Below are 7,465 nucleotides of genomic sequence, written 5' to 3' on the forward strand. Positions count from 1 at the left end.
GAGTGTCCTTTGATCTCATGGGTGCAAACAGGTATTCACGCTGAAACAGATGTAAGGAAAAGTTCAGTCACAACCTCAGGAATTGTGAACCAGAAGAGGTGCTACAGTTTAATGCGCTTTAAATAAGCGCAACAGGTTTACTTTCTCAGTGTAGAGTGGAAAAATTCTTACCAGCTGCACATCTGTGATTATGGACACACAGGTGAGCTAGCAGCTAATACTCCTGTAAGGTCACAATATCAAGTTAAATTGAATCTATATTTCTAACCTGAGTCAGAATGACGAATAGTGACATTTTGGTGTAGTAGCAGTTTTGTTGTGTAGCAGTGGCAGTGAGGTTTTAGGCTGATGCCCTGTGTTGTGTAAATATTATTTCACTTTTAAAATGTCTTGCCAGCTACTGACTGTTGTATACCTCTGATATTGCTAATTTACTCCATATAATTTGAACACAGATACGAGAAAATGTCTTCAGAGTTACTCATTATACTGACAAAAACAAAGACAGTAATGATTTGGGTCAAGTCACTTTACATCTTGATTTGGTTGGCATACAGCACATGGAGTTCAATATAGACAAATAAAAATTAATGAATCTGGGAACAAGGGAGCAATTTGGGGCATATGTGCCAACTGGAACAATAGGAAAAGCATTAGGAAATTATTTTGGAAATACCACTGAAATCATGTGCCTCACCAATGCAAATGGTAAAAGGCAAACCATATAGTCAGCTGTAGCAAACAACACTGAATATGAGCGAATGAGACTATGGATGTCATCAGTTATGACTTTTGATCTCTCACTGATCATCTTTTTAAGTTTTGGGCATTCATAAGCTAGTAACATGTTGCATATACATACCAAAGAGTTGGACTGGAATATACGTGTGTGAATTTGTGTAGGTAGCTGGGTTGCAGTTAGTGAGGAGGAAGCTAAAAAGGAGGATTAGAAGAAAACTGGTATTTTGGAATTGGGAATGTACTGGGACTTGCATTTTTTTTTCAGGTTGCTGGTTTTGTTCACTAATGGAGAAACTAAGAGCTCAGTCAGGTCTAGTATCAGGATGATTTATATATATTATATTTCAGAAACAATGTATGTGGATTGGAGTCTGAACGAAGAGCGTGCATATCACACTAATAAATGGAAATAGTAGTTTCTAAATTATGAAACAATGGTGTTTAAATCTTGTTTCTGTGGACTCTGGGATGTACTATTACAAAGTCAGGGTTTCATGGAAGATTAATGAAACAGCAAACTTCTCTGCATATTGGGTCTTTATGTCCTTAAAATGTTTAGAGATATGCCAATCAAGAAAGATTAAAAATCACTGCTCTGCAGCATTTTTTGGATGTATTCTGAGTAGGAAGTACAGATTTGAACTACTTTTTCAAATAGTTTCTAGTCAATGGAAAAGTGGTTTTCCTTTTTTTTTTTTAATGTTGGACTGCCATCATGTGGTTGGTTTGGTGACATGCACTTTTAAAATACCTGCAAGTTTTCTTTTTTTCCTCTTAAATATTACGCAGTATTCACTTATTTTTTTTCTTTGTGAAATGCTGTTAATTCCCTCTGCAGGCTGGTTTTTGGTTTTTTAGGAAAACATAGCAACTACCATTTTCTCCCTTCTAGTCTCTAATTCAAACTCACTTGGTTTAGCTTGATGCTGTTGATTTCAGTATGTAACATCTTAGAACAGTTCTCCAATACACAGAAGGAGAAGCTAAAGAACATAAGCATGTACTCTATATGTGTGCAGCCCCTTTTGGTTTACTTCATGTGCTTTTTAAGGATTAAACCTATTTATGAATGTTTTTGGATTAATTGAGAGTTTATGGACTTACTGCTATGAACCATTGGCAGACAGCAATAGAAGTTATGGACATTGTGCATTTTTGCCAAACAATGCCAAAACAGTGCCAAACACAAATCTCAGTAAAGTTCATCTGCACTGAAATAGCTTTGTCTTGTCTTTAAAAATGCATTGTCTGGCTTGGATGGTAGGAAAAACAAGTATATTAATAAATGCCAAGCTACTTAGTGCATACAGCTCCAAAGGGAATCACAGTGGTGGTGTATAACTGAATTGATCTGACATTAGTGAGGAGGTAGAATTGAGTATTACAATTAAAGTTTTCTACAGTTCCCTTTTCTGTTTACTTCCTTCTTTGTATTACCTAACCCCCACCCCCCCCAACAAAACAAAAACCACACCATCAGGTCTATATAGAAAAAATGTTAAAAAGTTGAAACATTGTGATGAGCTCGAAAAGGCCATTGAACTAAATTACAGAAGTGTTTAGTTTTCTATCTGTTGTTTGGATACCTAACTTCCTACTGTTGTGAATGTATCTGGACTTTGTTTATAGTGCCACATGAAGAGTTGCATGCCTGTTTGTTCTCAGGATGATTTCTAAGAATGAAATTTGACATAAAAAATCCTACTCAAAATTCCATTTGTGGGTATGTTTGTGTCTGGGGAATTATGAATGTTGCCTGTTTACAAAATGCAGAGTACTCCCTCTGTTGCAGCAGAGGTAAGATCTGGACTGTGGCTGACATTGATTCTTCCAAGTTGTTCTCAGTTAAGAGGCAAAGATAATTGTAGTAGCAGTGATGACAAAATGGTGGGGGAGAGAGACACTGATCCCTGGTTTTTGCTTAGGTCTGCCAGTGAGACACTATATGGAAGTGACAAGAACACAACGTCATGCACGTCAGCTCAGTGTCCCCATCCTGAATTGGGGTAGCCCTGCAGGGTTTGTTGCCTGGTGAAGGAAAAGGCCCGTCATCCAGGGAATGGGCAGAGTAAGTTGCTTTCTGCCAGCAGGAAGATGGGGAGGGAAATTGGGACACAAAAATGAAATTCTTCAGGTGCCAAGGGACATACTATGGCCCCGAGACTTGCATAGTTCATTTTTTCTCTCCTTAGGCCTCTGTATTTTGAGAAGAGGGTAAAACTTATATTTTGACCTGTGTGTCAGCACCAGATTATCTGAGAAGGTAGACTCCAAGTCGAAGAAACAGAAAGCCCTCATGTCTCTTATTTTTGCTTTTTAAATGATGAATTAGTGCTAGGTTTGAAAAAGCTCTTAGAGGACTGACTCCTACTGAAATTATAGAAAAGAGAAAATGGGTAATTTCTTGGTAGATACTTGCCCTCAGAATCTGTCGATGAGACCAAACAAGCTGCTGGTTGTCCTGAGCATGTTAATGTTTGGGATTGACATCCCTGTGGAATGGGAGGGAATTCCTAGAGAATCACAGCTCTCTGTGACCGCCAATATAGCAAGTTAAAAAAAAGTTCTTTCTTGTGTATATACCGTGTATATAGTATCTTAATGCTATAGACAATAGTTTAGTTTTAGGTAAGCTGTTTAAAACTGCTGGAGCTGTAACTCTATCATTCGCAGAAACACCTATGAGTGAATACCCCTATATTCATAGTACAAGCTACATCGGAACATAGTGATTCTAATCACTGTTGCATTTCATTTAAGATTCACAAGTGTAAGTGTAGAAAAAATGTATGACAGAAAATGGACTATTTTAGAAACAGTCATTTGTTCACTTTTTGCAAGTTACCGTGGCATTTTCATGTTGTTTAAAGATGAGTCTTTTTTTTTCTTTCCCAAAGCATACTGAGATTTTCTATTATTTTCAAATAAAATGATCTTACAGAGACAGGTAAAATTTAAACATGCATTATCCTTATGTGGTCACCGAGCGTATGGCTCACAGCAATTGCCTTTGGATTATGGACTGCAGTTTTTTGGGGAGAAAAAGGAAAAAGATTTGGCATTGTAATCAGCAAGAAAAAGTCTGTAATTATTAAGACTATTAGGGGTAGAATTAAATTAAGAATGTCAAGTACCAACACAGTGATGCTAATACTATATCTCTGGCATCATTACTTACAAGTGTCTCGGAAAAGCTTAGTGCGACATGAATGGGCTAATAACTTGCTGGGCAGTTGCTACCCTCCAGTTAATTGCAGAATTTACCTAGCAGTGACAATGCAGAGAAGAAGAGATAAAAAGAGCTAGTAACGCAGTTAAATTTTTAAAAGGCATATAGAGTCATCAGTTTTAGTACTGTGAGCTACATTTCAAACTGAAAAGTTATTTGAAACAAAAGACTGAATTACTTGATTTCAGTAAAGTCAAACTGAAATATAGTAATTGTATTGAAATGTTAAAAGAATTAAATATGCATAATTTAGTCAAAATTGGATGGGAAAGTTCCAGTTTTGCAAAAGGACTGGTTTTCTGCAGAAAAGTCCATGAAATTATTTAGATCAGCTTTACTTTTTATCATGGAGAGATTGGGGAAAAGTTAGGTTTACTGGGGAAGTTGTGTTTTGAAGCAGGTGATGTGTTGGAAGGATGCAGAATGAAGAGCTTGTTCAGATTGCTGATGGGAGAATATGAAGATACTCAGAAAGTGGTCTGTACTAAAGGGACAGGAACCTCATTCCCTAAGTGTGGCAATCAAAACCATTTGCCCATTTAAGTGTCTTGCTCTCTAAATTCTTTTTCTTACTTTCTCAGGTTTTCTGTTTCAAATTCCTCCTTTCTAAATGCCTGACACAGTGGTACTCCTCTCTTTATGTTCTCATCTCCTTTTCATCTACTTACTTGTGTTTAATGACACTTGCCTTTTGTTTAATCTTCCATCCTTAACCATAGTTTTGTCTCCTTAAGTACTAATATAAATGTTACTGCTTTTTTATTCTTGGAAGGATCTATTTCTTCCTGTATAACATTTTGTCCTTCAGATCTGTTATGAAAATTCATTATTTCATCTCTTTTCACAGAGGTAGCTGAAAATCCCATCGAATTTCATATTGATACCCTTTCCACAAGAGTCTGTGAGTTCCTTGGGCCTGTGACACATTTGTGTCTGCAATGCACTCTGCAAAAGTATCACAAACTCATGACATTTTAAGAATACATAAGGAAGAATGCAAGGACAAGAGATTCACAGGGAGCAACCATGTTGGGAACAATGATTTTTTCAGAGGAGATGTTGGGCAGTACTGAGAAAAGCACCCATCAGATGAGAAACCTCAGGGAAAGGGAGGTCGTGAGTAAGTTACTGTAACTTCAGAATTGCTTTGAGATGTGTCTTTTCTTTCATCAGATGAATTCCTACTTCCTCTTTATGGAATGTTATCACCACACCAAAATAAGTCATAGGATTTTATACATCATTATAGCTTATATTTAGTTTATTTTATAGCTGTATACACGCAAGCTAGACGTTTTGGAGAATGCAACCAGTGGTTGCTTCAGATCATTGAAATTAACTGGTTTACCATATTTGAATAAAAATTCTTTGGCCACTAGAGGGTATTGTAGTTCTTAGAATAACTACAGTAATGCTACTTTTAACTAAATTCAATGCAAAATAATCCTCAGCACAATCCTGTGGTTAAGAAATTAAGGGTCAGGGAGCTTTGCTGATTTATAGCAGTTGAACATCTGCTTTGGAACACACAAAGTGACAGATTTCAAATTTATGGTTTCCCACAACAACCATGACTTGTCCCTGTTTTACATACTGTTGGCATTTTTACTGACAACTTTTATTCTTTAACATATAAACCACTTTGTTCTTTTTTTTTTTTTTGCTTTTAAATTCCTCCACCTACAAAATTATGCTGAAATTTTTGTTTGCTTCACATTTTCTTACTTTCTTTATAACAAAAGAATAAAGAGTAATAAAATCTAATAGCAATTGATAGGCATCAAAGCTTCAAGAGATGATTGTGATCTAGAACTGTCTAGATGAATTAGGAACATATCCTCAATACCACATTCCTCTCTTAGTTAAAAACGGTGTAGATGAATAGAAGCATTTCCTCAATACTACACTCCTCTTTTAGTTAAAACAATCTATTCCTCAGATAAAAGACTTTGAATGATTCATGGTCCTTGTGGACCATGGACCATAACTGCAAGTACTAGAAAGGGTTTTCTTTGAAATTTTGCCATTAGGTGGAAAGAAGTAAGTTTCCCTGTTTTGCACAAATTGATTTTATTTTGGGTTTTGTGAAACTATCAGTTCCAGAAAGGTCTGAGCATATTAAGAGGTGGGGTTTTTTCCCTTCTACCCATTTGAAAGATACTAAATAGCTTCAGGTTTTACATGCTCTTAGAAAACTATATGAACTCCTGAAAAGTAAGGCTAAGAAGAAAACTGCTCACTCAGCACAACAGTGGGACTGCTGCTAACACTGCTGTTAATGAAAAATAGTCATCAGATAAATCTAGAGTATTATGGCAACTCCCAACTTAAGATGGCTGGCTGCGGGAAACAGAGGAGACAGTCTGATATTCGAGCATCTTGTTGAGTCACTAGAAACGGTTGAAGTTGAAGTGCTTGTTATTAAATTGTATGAAACTGGTAGTGTCAGAGCCTGTTCTGCAATTTGACATATGGGACATCCTTGCATAGTGTTCTACAAAACTTAGCATTAGGTGAAGTGCGTATGGATGAGTTTCAAAATCCATTCGTCTCTACTATTACCTCACCAATTTTTTTGTTTTAAAAATCATCGTAAGCGGTTAGCGTTAGTATACTTTCAGCAGCATCACCTATGCACAGAGAAATCCTAGGGCAGCTTTCCTCTCCTCTTTCTTTGATAGCTTCATTCTGGAGCAGTACAACTGAAAGCAAAACTCAAGAGCTTGTCAGGAGCTGTGAATGTAAGTTTGTGCTATAAAGAATCACATGACAACAGAGGAACATTTTTGGCTTGGCACCTTTTTCACATGACATTGAAAAGAAAAATCAATGTGCAGCTTAACGTAGCAAAAATTTCAACAAGCTTTGTGTATTTCAGTGAAGAAATCTGTTCATTTCAGGCAATTAGTGATGAGGATGTATACGCTAAATCTTGTACCTCTGAGCTTCCAGTGTTGTTGCATTTGCATGAGAAGTTGTTACACCGTCAGAGCAAATGAAAATCCTGACTTCTTTTTTTTATTTCAGAGGGTGTTTGCAATGAGCAGAACCCTTGGAGAAAGAGAAGTTTCCTCACAAACTTTCAGAAGAAAATACAAGGCCAGCAGGGAGCTGGTTATGGCTTCCCAGATTTCTGGATTTTTATTTTTTTTCTAGTTTGCACCAGTTGGAAACAGTTGCTGAGCAACTGGTTCCTCTGTACTCTGGCCACTCCTCATCTGTGATGAGCTTTCTTTAGAATACCTGTATATACTCTGTGCCATGTGGTCTGGGAGGGACATCTGCATTCCATTCTGTGGTGAGATGACTGGCTGAGCAGATAAGGGGAGAGCAGTACACGCTGTATACCTTGAATTTAGCAAGGCATTTAACAGTCTACCTAGTATTCCTGCAGCCAAACTGGTGAGCTATGGACTGGATAAATAGTAAGGTGGGTGGAAAATTATCTCAACCATTGAGCTCTAAGGGTGGTACAAAGCTCCCCTGGCAACTGGT

General features: G+C 37.1%; 1 long non-coding RNA gene across 1 annotated transcript; it reads left to right on the forward strand.

Moving 5' to 3' along the window:
• Nucleotides 1–2,672: 2,672 nt before the first annotated feature.
• Nucleotides 2,673–7,442, forward strand: LOC126037765 (uncharacterized). Its single transcript, XR_007505807.1, has 3 exons — nt 2,673–2,809; nt 4,818–5,090; nt 6,998–7,442. It is a non-coding gene; the product is annotated as an uncharacterized LOC126037765 (long non-coding RNA).
• The last annotated feature ends 23 nt before the right edge of the window (nt 7,443–7,465 follow it).

This window comes from Accipiter gentilis, chromosome 4, assembly GCF_929443795.1.
Source record: "Accipiter gentilis chromosome 4, bAccGen1.1, whole genome shotgun sequence".
In the NCBI taxonomy this organism is placed as follows: domain Eukaryota; kingdom Metazoa; phylum Chordata; class Aves; order Accipitriformes; family Accipitridae; genus Astur; species Astur gentilis.